We start from the raw sequence: 13,378 nt of genomic DNA, 5'->3' as shown, positions 1-13,378 counted from the left end.
ATGCTGTAAAGCCCTGTGAGGCAAATTGTGATTTGTGATATTGGGCTTTATAAATAAAATTGATTGAATTGATTGATATAATATACACTTGGAGGAACTACTCATTGTTGTTGTGTGACAGCGCCAGAGTGGACACCCAGTACTCTTCCTACTGCAGATACAACACATCAGCGTTAACGTCAGTGTGACTGTGTCACAGTTACAGCCACCCCATGTTCTGCCTGTTGATGTGTTTAAATGTGAAGAAGCAGCAGTAGCAATTTTGTGTTAGAATTAGCAGTAACTCAATCCTGCGCCCCCTTGTGCATGCAGTTAAAATCACTGTTAGTTGTCCATATCTGCGTTGAAGCTTTGGCTCTGGATCAGCCATCGGATGCAGCAGGCCTCCAACGCTGTGGAGTACTTTTAGTCACATCAGGACACAAAATGGTGTGTGTAGACAATTGTGACTTGGTGAGTGTATGTCTATGCACTGTCACCCAACCTCCCACCAACTATCTCCTCATTAACCCCATCCTGCTCCCCTCCACCCTTGACCGCTGCTCCCATATGGACGACAGTGCTGGGAGCTGCTCTCTATTCATTAGAGAACAGCCTCCAGCCTGAGGCAGCACACTGGCCTTCTGACTGCATCACAAAAGACTTCCTCACATGGCTTCAACCTGATTCAATAATGTCTGAAGTTGTTCATGTTTAATTTTTCAAATTATGGATACATTTAATACATTTAAAATGTTGCTTCAGTATAGGTTTTGCCAGTGTTTTCATTTGAAACAATAATTACTACATGGCATGACACAAGAAAAAATATTATGAGTACCAGTTCAGCTCAGCCTGGCTCTCTTTTAACTACCTGGCTCCACTGAGCCAGAGATTGATGATCTTGGATAACCAGTGTCACAATCTGGTCATCAACAGGCTCATTTAATTCTTGGTTTCCAGTCCAGCAATGAGCATGGTCATGTGACAGAGGCACAAGCCAATCACATCCAACATAATCAGATTTAGAGCAAAAATGAAATGGTGATATCCCTGTGGAAAATAGGTTACTGTGGCAGCAAGAATGACACTCAGTGACATGAAACATGTTCCACAATACACAACTGGAGTACAGAAATAAGCTGTAGACACAGTAGGAAAAGTGTTCAAATATTAAATGTAAAAATAAGTGTCGGAATTATTACCTGAGTCTGGCAGTTTGTAGTGAGTAATGGATCATTTTTTTAACTTAGCATTTAGCTAACCACACACACACACACACACACACACACACACACACACGTATATTCTTACCGGCCACTTTATTAGGTACACCTGTTCAACTGCTTGTTAACGCAAATAGCAGATAAGTCAATCACATGGCAGCAACTCAATGCATTTAGCATGGTTGTTGTTGCCAGACGGGCTGGTCTGAGTATTTCAGAAACTGTTGATCTACTGGGATTTTCACGCACAATCATCTGTAGGGTTTACAGAGGATGGTCCAAAAAAGAGAAAATATCCAGTGAGCAGCATCTCTCTGGGCAGAAATGCCTTGATGATGCCAGAGGAGAATGGCCAGACTGGTTCAAGATGATAAGAAAGGCAACAGTAACTCAAAGCAATCACTTGTTACAACCAAAGTATGCAGATGACCATCTCTGAACAAACAACACGTCAAACTTTGAGGCAGATGGGCTACAGCAGCGTAAGTCCACACCGGGTGCCACTCCTTTCAGCTAAGAACAGAAAACTGAGGCCACAATTCGCACGGGCTCACCAAAATCAGATAATAGAAGATTGGAAAAACGTTGCCTGGTCTGATGAGTCTTGATTTCTGCTGCGACATTCAGATGGTAGGGTCACAACCGATTTAAATTGTAAACTTTGAATCTGAGGGGACCCCTCCCTTAATGACCCGATCAAACAAATGGGGGTGCTAGAGAGCTAATTTCTTATCTAGGCGTGACTGCCATATCGATTTTTACTAAAGTTGGTAGATATGTAGAACAGGACGCCTCAAGGTGACTGGAGAAATTTAACTCTAATTGGCAACTGGGTGGCGCTATAACAACAGAAAAATGCTTAAAAATGGCTTAAATGCGACCGATCGCTGTGGCTCCCCCTGTGGCCCAATGTTGTTGTTTTTTTCTAATTTTTGGTATGACTAAGTCATGGTATGGTATGCTGTACATAATCATGGAAACTGTCATTCTGTCTGTCCCACGTTTTTCTACTCACTGACATGGTCAATCTATGTGAAACTGCACATAGGCATTGAGGATTGGCATAGGTAGAAGGTGACAAAGCTATCAATGGGTGGTGGACCAATATGTATATATATATATATATATATATATACACATATATACTAGGGCTGCAACAACTAATCGATTAAATCAATTAAAATTGATTATAAAAATAGTTGGCAACGAATTTAATCATCGATTCGTTGGATCTATGTTATGATGCGCTGCATTTGTCTCAGGTGGTGGCAGTAAGCCAGCCAATGTCATGCCTTATGCAGCTCACACAACACCGTCTCTCTTGCCAGGAGGGAACATTTGAGAAATGGTGGAGGCAAGCACTACAGCAAGCAGTTCAGTGGAGAAACGTGCGGAAACAGGGGTTAATGATTCAAAAGTGTGGAAACACTTTATATTAAAGCCTTCAAAGAAGACAGTTAGCTGCAACATGTGCAGAGCTGACCTCGCATGGCACGGTAGCACAACATTACTGCGGGAGCACCTGAGGAGGAAACATGTTGGAGCCATGGGTGAAAGGGACTCACGGTACGTAACTTTATAAAGCCCTAGCCCGGGTACATTGATCCATTGTGTCTGTCCGTGTATGTCTGTTTTTAATCTTTTGTCACGAGGAGTAATCTGTTTGTTAAAAGAAGCGTAGCAGCAGCTGCTGTGCATTAATATTTAAGTGTTATAAACTTTTTTCGAGAGTGCGACGACTTCATTTGTTGTGTTGTTTTGGGGCACAATAACCATTAATGAGTTCAGCACCCCAGTTATTTTGTTTGAGTATCCCTTTGTTGCGACTCAGGGCTGATAATGTGTCCGTTATGATGGAGAGAAGGCACAGTTACTAATTTCGAAACAAAAGTAACGGATAGAAATATCTCCTGTCCGTTTCGTAATGGATTAATGTACGTTAGCCTGGCCACTAATAAAGCTATTTAAAGCTATTTAGGTTGGAGAGACACTTGAGTATAACTAATGTTATGGAGTTGCTGGAATATTTCATGCTACTATTCAGAGGCAGTCTAAAGTGAATCCTTTATTTCTTCACAACAGAAATTTCAGCAATATCTGATCAAATATATATTAGTTAAATTTCCATTTTATTCTCAGTGCATGCTGCAACCCCAATGTCCATTTATTTAATTTAGTTTTGTTTTCATTGTGGTGGCATTGTCTTTACAGCAGTTATTCAATTATTAATTATTGTTGCACTGTACGTATTGGTTTTTCATTGTGAATTATTGTCTATCTGTTTGTTATTTGTTTTACATATTATGACTTATGTGTTCCTGTTTTTGTTTGCTATTTGTTGTTTTACATATTATGACTTTTGTGTCCCTGTTTTTGTGTTTTTTAATGGCCTGAGGTCTTTTTAACATCATGCCGGAGGACTGCAGTTGAAAATTAGCCTTTGGCTAACACCGGCACATTTACAGCAATGTTCATTAATGTGCACAATAAATAAATAAATCAACAAGGTATGTATTGACTTACATGTAAATGGTGCTACTATGTACACTCATTATATGGTTTCTCTCATTTCAGAAAGAAACAAGCCAACATTAGTGACTTTGCTCTGAAGAAGGTCTGCACACCACAGCAAGCAGCACTAACTGATGATATCCTGAATATGCTGGTAACTGATATGAGGCCACTGTCAATGGTGGAGGATGAAGGATTCAGAAAAATGAGTCACATCCTCAACCCTAGTTACACTCTTCCCTCGAGGGCCCATTTTACCAAACTGATGGAGAAGAAGTACAAGCAGACATTCCAAGCATGAAGAGTGGCATAAAAGCCACCCAGAGCGAGATTGCTTTCACCACTGATGTTTGGACAAGTGTAGCCATGGAAGCCTACCTTGGCATTACATGCCATTACATTGGAGATGACTGGAACATGAAGTCAATCTGCCTTACAACCATGCCACTGGAGGAAAGACATACGACATCCAACATTGCAGAACGGTTGGAGGAGGTAGTAGTCAGGTTTTGAAATTCCCCTTAGCAAAATTATTTCTATTGTGCATGACAATGGTGTCAATATTGTGGCTGCAACAAAAGTACTTGAGGAGAAGCATGAGTGGTCCTCAGTCCGTTGTGCTGGCCACCTTGCAGCTGGTGATCACTGAAGCACTCAAGCATTGAAAAAGTAGTTGGGGCTGCAAGATGTCTTGTGGAACACTTTAGAAAAAGTGAGCTAGCCTGTAACAAACTGAGACAAAAACAAAAACAAATGGGAACACCTCAGCACAAGCTTGTAAAGGATGTAAGCACTAGATGGAATAACACATTTTATATGATTAGCCGACTGCTTGAGCAAAGGTGGCCTTTAACTGCCACGCTGTCCGACTCGACTGTTACACAGAGAGGCAAACAGTACCTTTACTTAAAAGCCAGCCAGTGGAACCTGCTTGAAGAGCTTTCCACAGCCCTTAAACCCTTTGAATGTGCCACAGTGGTTTTTTTTTGAGTGGGGAGAAATACACCACAATCTCTGCAGTACCTCCACTTGTGAAGGGGCTAGTGAAGTCCACCTAGAGTGCTGTCTTCGAGTCAGCGGCAGTGCAGGCTTTCCAAGTCACTGCTACAGAGCAGCTTCAACAGCGATGGAAGAAGGAGACTACTTTCTCTGACACAGCAGCAAACACGGTGATCCTTTCCTCCCCCCTGGACCTGAGGTTCAGAAAACTGAAGTTTCTAACACCTGAGCAGGTCTTAGAAAGGTCAGCTGTTTAAACCATTCAGCTACTTTAAGCTGAAGTCTTACACAGGTTTTTGTTTTGAAAACAGATGTAAACTTTATAAAATTTATTATTTTTCATTTTATGTTTTTGTTTGTTTAAATCATTTGGCTCCTTTTAAAATGGAACACTTTAACAGGTTTTTGTTTAGAGGAAAAAACTGTAAAAAGACCTAGTTATGTGCATTTTATAAAAAACAGTTTTTGCACCCTTGATGTAACATATACATTTGCTTTGTTTCAATTTGCAAGTTGTTTGAAGGAGCAATGTACAAGAAGATGAATACGTTTTTTGAATAAAATGCTAGAAAGGACAGAAATTTTTTGACTTTTTATCTGATTAATAATCGATTAATCGAAGTAACAATTGACAGATTAATCGATTATCAAATTAGTTGTTAGTTGCAGCCCTAATTTATACACACACACACACACACACACACACACATATACATATATATATATATATATATATATATGTATATGTATATATACATAGGCTATATATGCACTTCTCAAGGCATTACAAACAGAGAGAGGGGGAGAGAGACAGAGAGAGAGAAAGTGAGTGCAGTGTCCATAGCTGTCTTCATTGATCAGTCCCAGCGGTCCTCTGTCAGCCTCTTCACTCAGTTTCTATGCAAATGCGGCAGTTCATTGTCCAGAACATGTGATGCTTTTGTATGGACCAGCTTGGACTGATCACTGCCTGACAGCTTCAATGTGTGTGTGTGTGTGTGTGTGTGTGCAGACTTTATCATTAATGGTGGGAGGACCAAGACCCATCCCTGATGAGCAGCTGAGCCACACACACACACACACACACTCACACACTCCCAACCACTTCATTCATCATCCTGATGTTAATTGGTACAGGCTTAAATAAACCTTTATTACAACCTTTTAACACACATGACCCTAAGTGCACTCCTGTAATATCTGTGAATACCACAGCAGGAAGCATATTCTTTGTCAGGTTATAACCACCATAACCTCAGCACTGTATTGTATAAGTGTACAGACATGTGCTGCTGCTAATAATGCACTTCTTTCCTTGTAGTCTGGCTTGTTTGTGTTGACACAAAGGGGGTCTTTTTAGTTTAGGATAGACCTGTTAAGAACAGTTCAGACCAAAGATCAGTGATGAGATCAAACAGTTTTAGAACGCTGCAGAGAAAGGTTGCAGAGGTGTGAACTAGCCAGACTGAGCTCAACTCAAGTCAGCTGATGGTGTCACCCGCAACCCAGCTGGTCAAAATGCCACTGGCTGGTTTTTAGAACATAAAGCAGCCAATCAGCTTGTAGTGAAGTCCGCTGGTCAAGTCAAAATGACTGCAGACAGTGTGTTTACTTGCTGCAGCAGGTGCTCTGTCCCCACTGAGCCCTCTGTTTCCATCCTCACGGTGTGCTGGTGTCGGATAGTGGGTCGCTGCTGCTGCTCGCTATTAGGGCTGCAACTAACAATTATTTTCATTGTCAACTAATCTGTCGATTTTTTCTTTGATTAGTCAATTAATCATTTTATCGAAAAATGTGTTACAATGTTGAGAAATGTCGATCTGTCTCTCCCAAACCCCAAAATGATGTCATCTAATGTCTTGTTTTGTACTCACGCCAAAGGGTTTTAGTTCACCATCTTGGGAGAATCTGTAAAGCTACCAATATTTGAACATAAAAAGCTGCAATAAGAGTATTTTGGGTTACTTTTATAGTACTTTTCCATGAAAAATGACTCAAACCAATTAGTTGACTACTAAAATAGACACCGATTATTTTAATAGTCAATTAGTCATTGATTAGTCGACTAATCGTTGCAGCCCTACTCGCTATGTGTGCTTATGCCCGCCCACACACATTCTCATTGACTGATTAATTGGTGCCGGTTATATATTATTGTGGTGTATTTTTAAAATGATGCTCATTTTGTTTCTGTTTTCGCCGTTCATCACTACTACAGGTGCAACTGTAGCCAGTATCTCACTGTCACTATTCTCATTCATATTTTAAGGCGCTACAAACTATATTCAGCCACAAATACGCCTGAAAAGCTGGAAATCAGAATGGAAGTACAGAGAGTTGTTACATAGAGATGACTTTTAGAAATTAGTTGCCTGTTACAACTCGTCTCGTCACAAATGGGCTTTAGACAGCTTATCTGACTGACTTTCATGTTAACTTTCAGTGAATTTGATTCTCCAAAGAACTTTGAATGATCTGTATAATGATTCTAAACAAAAAGATGGAGTGATAAAAATTCAGCGTCCGGTAACACTTTACAATAAGCTACACAAAATTAGAGTAGTTACTGGGGAACTAATGAGGAACGAATGAGGAACTAATGAGGAACGAATGAGTAGTTACTGAGGAACTAAGCTACACAAAATTGAGTAGTTACTGGGGAACTAATGAGGAACGAATGAGGAACGAATGAGGAACTAATGAGAAACTAATGAGGAACTAATGAGGAACTAATGAGAAACTAATGAGGAACGAATGAGGAACGAATGAGGAACTAATGAGGAACTCATGAGACACTAATGAGGAACTAATGAGGAACGAATGAGGAACTAATGAGGAACTAATGAGGAACGATTGAGTAGTTACTGAGGAACTAAGCTACACAAAATTAGAGTAGTTACTGGGGAACTAATGAGGAACCAATGAGGAACGAATGAGTAGTTACTGAGGAACTAAGCTACACAAAATTAGAGTAGTTACTGGGGAACTAATGAGGAACGAATGAGGAACTAATGAGAAACTAATGAGGAACTAATGAGGAACTAATGAAGAACTAATGAGGAACGAATGAGGAACGAATGAGAAACTAATGAGGAACGAATGAGGAACTAATGAGGAACTAATGAGGAACTAATGAGGAACGAATGAGTAGTTACTGAGGAACTAAGCTACACAAAATTAGAGTAGTTACTGGGGAACGAATGAGGAACGAATGAGGAACTAATGAGAAACTAACGAGGAACTAATGAGGAACGAATGAATAGTTACTGAGGAACTAAGCTACACAAAATTAGAGTAGTTACTGGGGAACTAATAGGCCCGTTTCCACTGAAGAAGTTCCTGGTACTATATGGGGGGCAGGAACTACTACAGGAACGTCCTCTCGCTCGGCCTTCTCAACCGCCGTGTCTCCACTGAGAGCGGAGTACGAGGAAGGTTCCTGTAAAGTTACGGGCTCTGGATGTGACGTAATCGTTGCATGACCATTTACCGGGGCGACGTAGGGATGCCGTTAGCTATTAGCCCTTAGCGGTGTCTGTAATAACTCATTAAATGGCACGTGAAAAAAATATTTTTTCCAGCGGATGTCTTAGTTACAACATGATTGAGCTAACTGGAGTAGTAGAAGATTGTCGACAATGCCACCTGGGGGAGTTTCACCCCCCGGAAATTATTGAACTTAACCCCTCCAAGGGACACAAGAATAAGGCACTCAGGTTCAACTAAACACTGGCAGAGACGAGAATCCACAAAAGTACAAAACTTTATTTTTAACAATACTAATGACAAGTTCTCAATACTAAAAGAGCAATGACAAGAAATTTACCGTGTGTGGGGGAGAGCCTAAGGAGCGAGGCCGGGGGCTTACCACGGAGGACAGACCAACAAAGGAGCGGGGACGGGTCCACAAAAAAAAAAGAACACAACACACCACACGTGAAGACAAAATAAACCAAACAAAACCAAAGCACGGCAAAAAGGGGTGAGTGAGGGAGGACACCACCACCAAGAGGTCCGCCTGCCGCCGGCTTGCACCCCGCTGCTCCTGGCAACAGAGAAACACACAGTTAGTTCAAGTCAACAGTCTCCCACACACTCCATAAAACACACTCACACAAGACACACACCCCAATTTACCCAAACAATATACCCCAGAAACTAAACAACGATAACCAAAATTACAAAAGAAAGTAGGCTAATAACAATCATCTAATTGAATCAATAAACAAAGAGTCTAATATAAATTACCCAAGAGTTGGAAGACATGCATATGAATAGCTTGTAAGTCGACCAACCCCCCAGAAAACAAACAAACCTCAAAACAAAACGGAAAAAAGGCTAACGTTACGGCTAACAAGCTAACGTACTGACGCTCCTCAGACACTCACACACACACACACATAGTGATGTTACGCTCGAGCCAGTTTGCTCGACACAGTGTCGATCTTTTGAAGCGGAAGTGTTCCGAGACAGTGTTTCGATCTCTGATTCGGCACGTCCACAATCACATGACTACTGTGAGCGAGGCCTCGTTACGTCACATCGCGTGTTGCGCTGCTTCGCGGGAAATTTGAAGGGGTTGGGCAGTTTAGTATGTGTAGGTGAAATCGAAGCTTCATGAAGCAGTGAACCACTTTGACACACTGCTTCATGAATGACACACTGCTTCGAAGCATTTCATACAGTCGGAAGAGTGACATCTGCTGGCTGTAAGTGAGAACTGCATCTAAGTGGAAGACCTGAAAAAGCCTCAGGACTGCTTGACACATACTGCTTTGTACTTGTATTCAATAAATGTTAAAAAACGGTATATGTATGTATGTATGTGTGTGTGTTTGCGTATATATATATATATATATATATATATATGTATGTGTATGTGTATGTATATAAAAATATAAATATGCATACATGGTGTGTATGCATATGCATATGCATACTTGTGCTACATTGTATAATACACAAGTATTATGTGATGTAGAAATTAATGTTAGTGCTTCTGCAACTTTGCCATTGTGGTAATATAAACGGAGTGTACTAGTAAACCAGGGAGTGTTTAAAGGTTTTTATTCAAAAAGAGAAGCATTTCAACAGTGCAAGGTTTCAGTCTGCTCCTTTTGTGGCTGACGACCTCTCCAGCTTTGGAGAAGACCCGCTCACATGGCACTGATGTTGCTGGCATGTGAAGATACTTCTGGGCCATCTTGAAGAGGTTTGGGTAGATAGTTTGACGTGATGCCCAGTAAGTGAGCGGGTCTTCTCCTCTGGAGAGGTAGGGCTCAGACAGATATCTCTGAACCTCAACTGTAGCATCTGCTGTTGCACTTTGAGATTGTTGTGTTCTTCCTAAACAGAAAGAAAAGGGAAATTAGCCATCTTTCATAATAACAAAATGGTGCTTACAGTAATAACAGGCCATAATACAAACCAACTCTGCTGTCCAAAAGATCCCACAAGTTGTCTTCTGCTGAAGGCCCATGTTCTTCGTTGGCAGCTGACTGATGGAGTTGATAACATTTTAAGACGTGTTACTACAGAGGTATGGAAAACACAGTTATATGGAATAATAAATGGTACACTACCTGCGATGTTGACGGCATTCCCCTCTCAACCCACATGGCTCCAGCGCATTCTGCGGTCAGTTTTGACATGGCCTCCTGTGCATGGGTTTCATTGCCAAAGGCTAATGTCTTAAATCTTGGGTCCAAGATGGTGGCTAAGGCCAGAACTCTGACATTTTCAACGGTGCATCGTTTGACCAGTTCACACTGCAGCTGCTTTATCAGATGGAGTGCTGTGTGGTTTGTAATGGCTGATGCCTTTACAGCCAGTTTGTGCTGTATCATTCTGATCAGTGGAATGACTTTTGACGCAGAAACATGCTTTTCAGCTGAAATCTCTGTGGAGGCCAGATGGAAGGGTGCAAGTACATCCAAGCAGTCATTGACTGTATCATAGTCTACACATGTGAGGGGAGGAATGTCTGTGGTAAGGGATGCCACTGCCGCACCAACTGGTTCTCGTTGCTCATACAGTCTTTGTAACATGAGGTATGTGGAGTTCCATCTGGTTTCTACCTCTTGAACCAGTTTGTGAACAGGCTTGTGCAGCTGCGTTTGCATCTCTGTGAGTTTGTCTTTTGCTTTAGTGCTTGTCCTAAAGAAAGCAACAACTTTTCTGGCTCTTGTTCTGATATCAGCTAGTGCCGGGGTTTGATCCAGTGCCTTCTTCACAATGAGATTAAAACTGTATGCTAAACATGGCACATTTCGGACAGCCAACAGCTTGGCACAAAGAATCATATTAGAGGCATTGTCTGTAATTAAACAGTGCACTTTGTCTCTCAAGCCCCACTGATCTAACTGCAGCTCCATGACATCCCTCAAATTAGCTGCTGTGTGGGACTGTGTGAAATGTCCCACACCAAGCAAAACACTCTCTAGCTCCATTTTGTCATTGATAAAGTGGCAGGTGACCCCAAGATAGCTATCCATGTTCATGGAGGTCCACATGTCTGCAGTTAAGCTTATAGACTGTGCTTTTTCCAGTTCCTGCTTTGCCTTGTGTTTAGCCTCCTCATACCTTCTCTCCACCATAGCCTGTAAGGCCTGGCGAGTAGGCAGGATGTACGTTGGGTCCAGCTTCTGTATGAGGGCCCTGAAGCCTTTGTCCTCCACCACTTTAAATGGTTGTGTGTCAAGCACAACCATGTCCACCAGTGCCTTGTCCAACTCCGCTTGCCGACCTTACAATGAAAGTATACAAACATTATTATTTCAAAAAGTATTAATTTCAGTTCAATATAATACTGTTATGTGTTTTAATCTATAGAAATTACCTTGTCTGGTTTCTGCACCCTCAGAAACAGCAGCAGCAGCAGCAGCAGCAGCAGCTGTATTGGGTGTTGTTTCGGAGTGTTTGCTGCGCAGGTGTCGCAGCATTGATGAGGTGTTATTGCTGAACGTCAGCTCCTGTGCACAGATAAGACACTTGACCCTCTTGGGGTTGATTAGGTCAAAGTGCTCCCATCCATAAGAGCGCGCTCTTTTAGGCACTGGTTGCTCTGCCATATCCGTCCCTTACTCACCTCACTCCTCACAAACACACCACGCACTCTCACAAACACACCTTGCACTCTCACAACTCACAACACACTCTTTCTAACACTCAAACAACTCTCTAAATGTAACTATCTAATAAGCCTATTCTACTATATGTCTAGTGTGTTTCTATGAATGTATGTTTGTTGTGTATGTATGAATATATGTGTATGTAGGCTATCTATGTGTATTATTCAGTGTATGAAATGTAACTAAATCTATCTAAACCTAATTCTAACTACAATACTCTCCTTAACTTCTTTCCAATTAACAAATACAGCAATAGCGTTGAACTCCTCCTCTCAAAAAACCCACAGTTTGAGCAGTGAATCAGACCCATTTTAAAGCCTTGACATACTGCCCAACCCCTTCAAATTTCCCGCGAAGCAGCGCAACACGCGATGTGACGTAACGAGGCCTCGCTCACAGTAGTCGTGTGATTGTGGACGTGCCGAATCAGAGATCGAAACACTGTCTCGGAACACTTCCGCTTCAAAAGATCGACACTGTGTCGAGCAAACTGGCTCGAGCGTAACATCACTATGTGTGTGTGTGTGTGAGTGTCTGAGGAGCGTCAGTACGTTAGCTTGTTAGCCGTAACGTTAGCCTTTTTTCCGTTTTGTTTTGAGGTTTGTTTGTTTTCTGGGGGGTTGGTCGACTTACAAGCTATTCATATGCATGTCTTCCAACTCTTGGGTAATTTATATTAGACTCTTTGTTTATTGATTCAATTAGATGATTGTTATTAGCCTACTTTCTTTTGTAATNATAGCTTGTAAAGCTTTAGCATAGTTAGTTAACACATTTGTTATCGGCCCATGTGTTTACTGCTACGGAGAATTAATAAATATTTGGTTTATTTGCACAACGTCGCCTCTCTGCCGTCTTTTATCACGCTTGCTAACGCAAAGTTAACTTTACCAGCAGATCTGTATGAGGCACAAACTGAGGCTACAGTTAGCAGTGTGCTGATGCTTAGTGGTATTTCTTAATCTTTTTTTGTGAAACTAATGTGCATTTAATGAACAAGCTAAATGCTGATCTCGCGAGACTACCTGGGTTGATAGTAGGCTCGTTCGAGATGAAATGCGCCTCGCCTGAAAAGTAGACGAGAGCAGGCGGCCGCAGCGGGGGGCGGTGACAAAAAGCTGCGGTGAAGTCGGACAGTTTCCCAACAGTTTCCAGCAGCCTTCAGTCCGTACAGGAAGTCACAGACACACTTACATCCTGTCTGGAATTATGTCAATTCATTAGATCAGACCCATATACCAGTTTGTTTTCACCATCAGTCACACAACATGTTTTCTGTTCACAGAATAAACCCTCAGGTCAGACAAATACAATCTTAATCTCTAAAATTCAACACAAATGAGCAGTTTATCTAAAACGATATATTGTTGAGTCGACATCTGAACCAATCAGCTGTTAGATCAGGTGAGAGCCAGGCGGTGCAGTCGGTGGAGAGCAACTGCAGCACCTGGCTCTAAAAACTGCGGCCGCCTTGCTCTCGCGGCTTTATCGCCGTCCACTTTTGTAATACGTCAGAGCAAGTCGGGATGAAGT

Source organism: Epinephelus moara, chromosome 19 (assembly GCF_006386435.1).
Source record: "Epinephelus moara isolate mb chromosome 19, YSFRI_EMoa_1.0, whole genome shotgun sequence".
NCBI lineage: Eukaryota > Metazoa > Chordata > Actinopteri > Perciformes > Serranidae > Epinephelus > Epinephelus moara.
Note: the sequence above shows the minus strand (reverse complement) of the source record.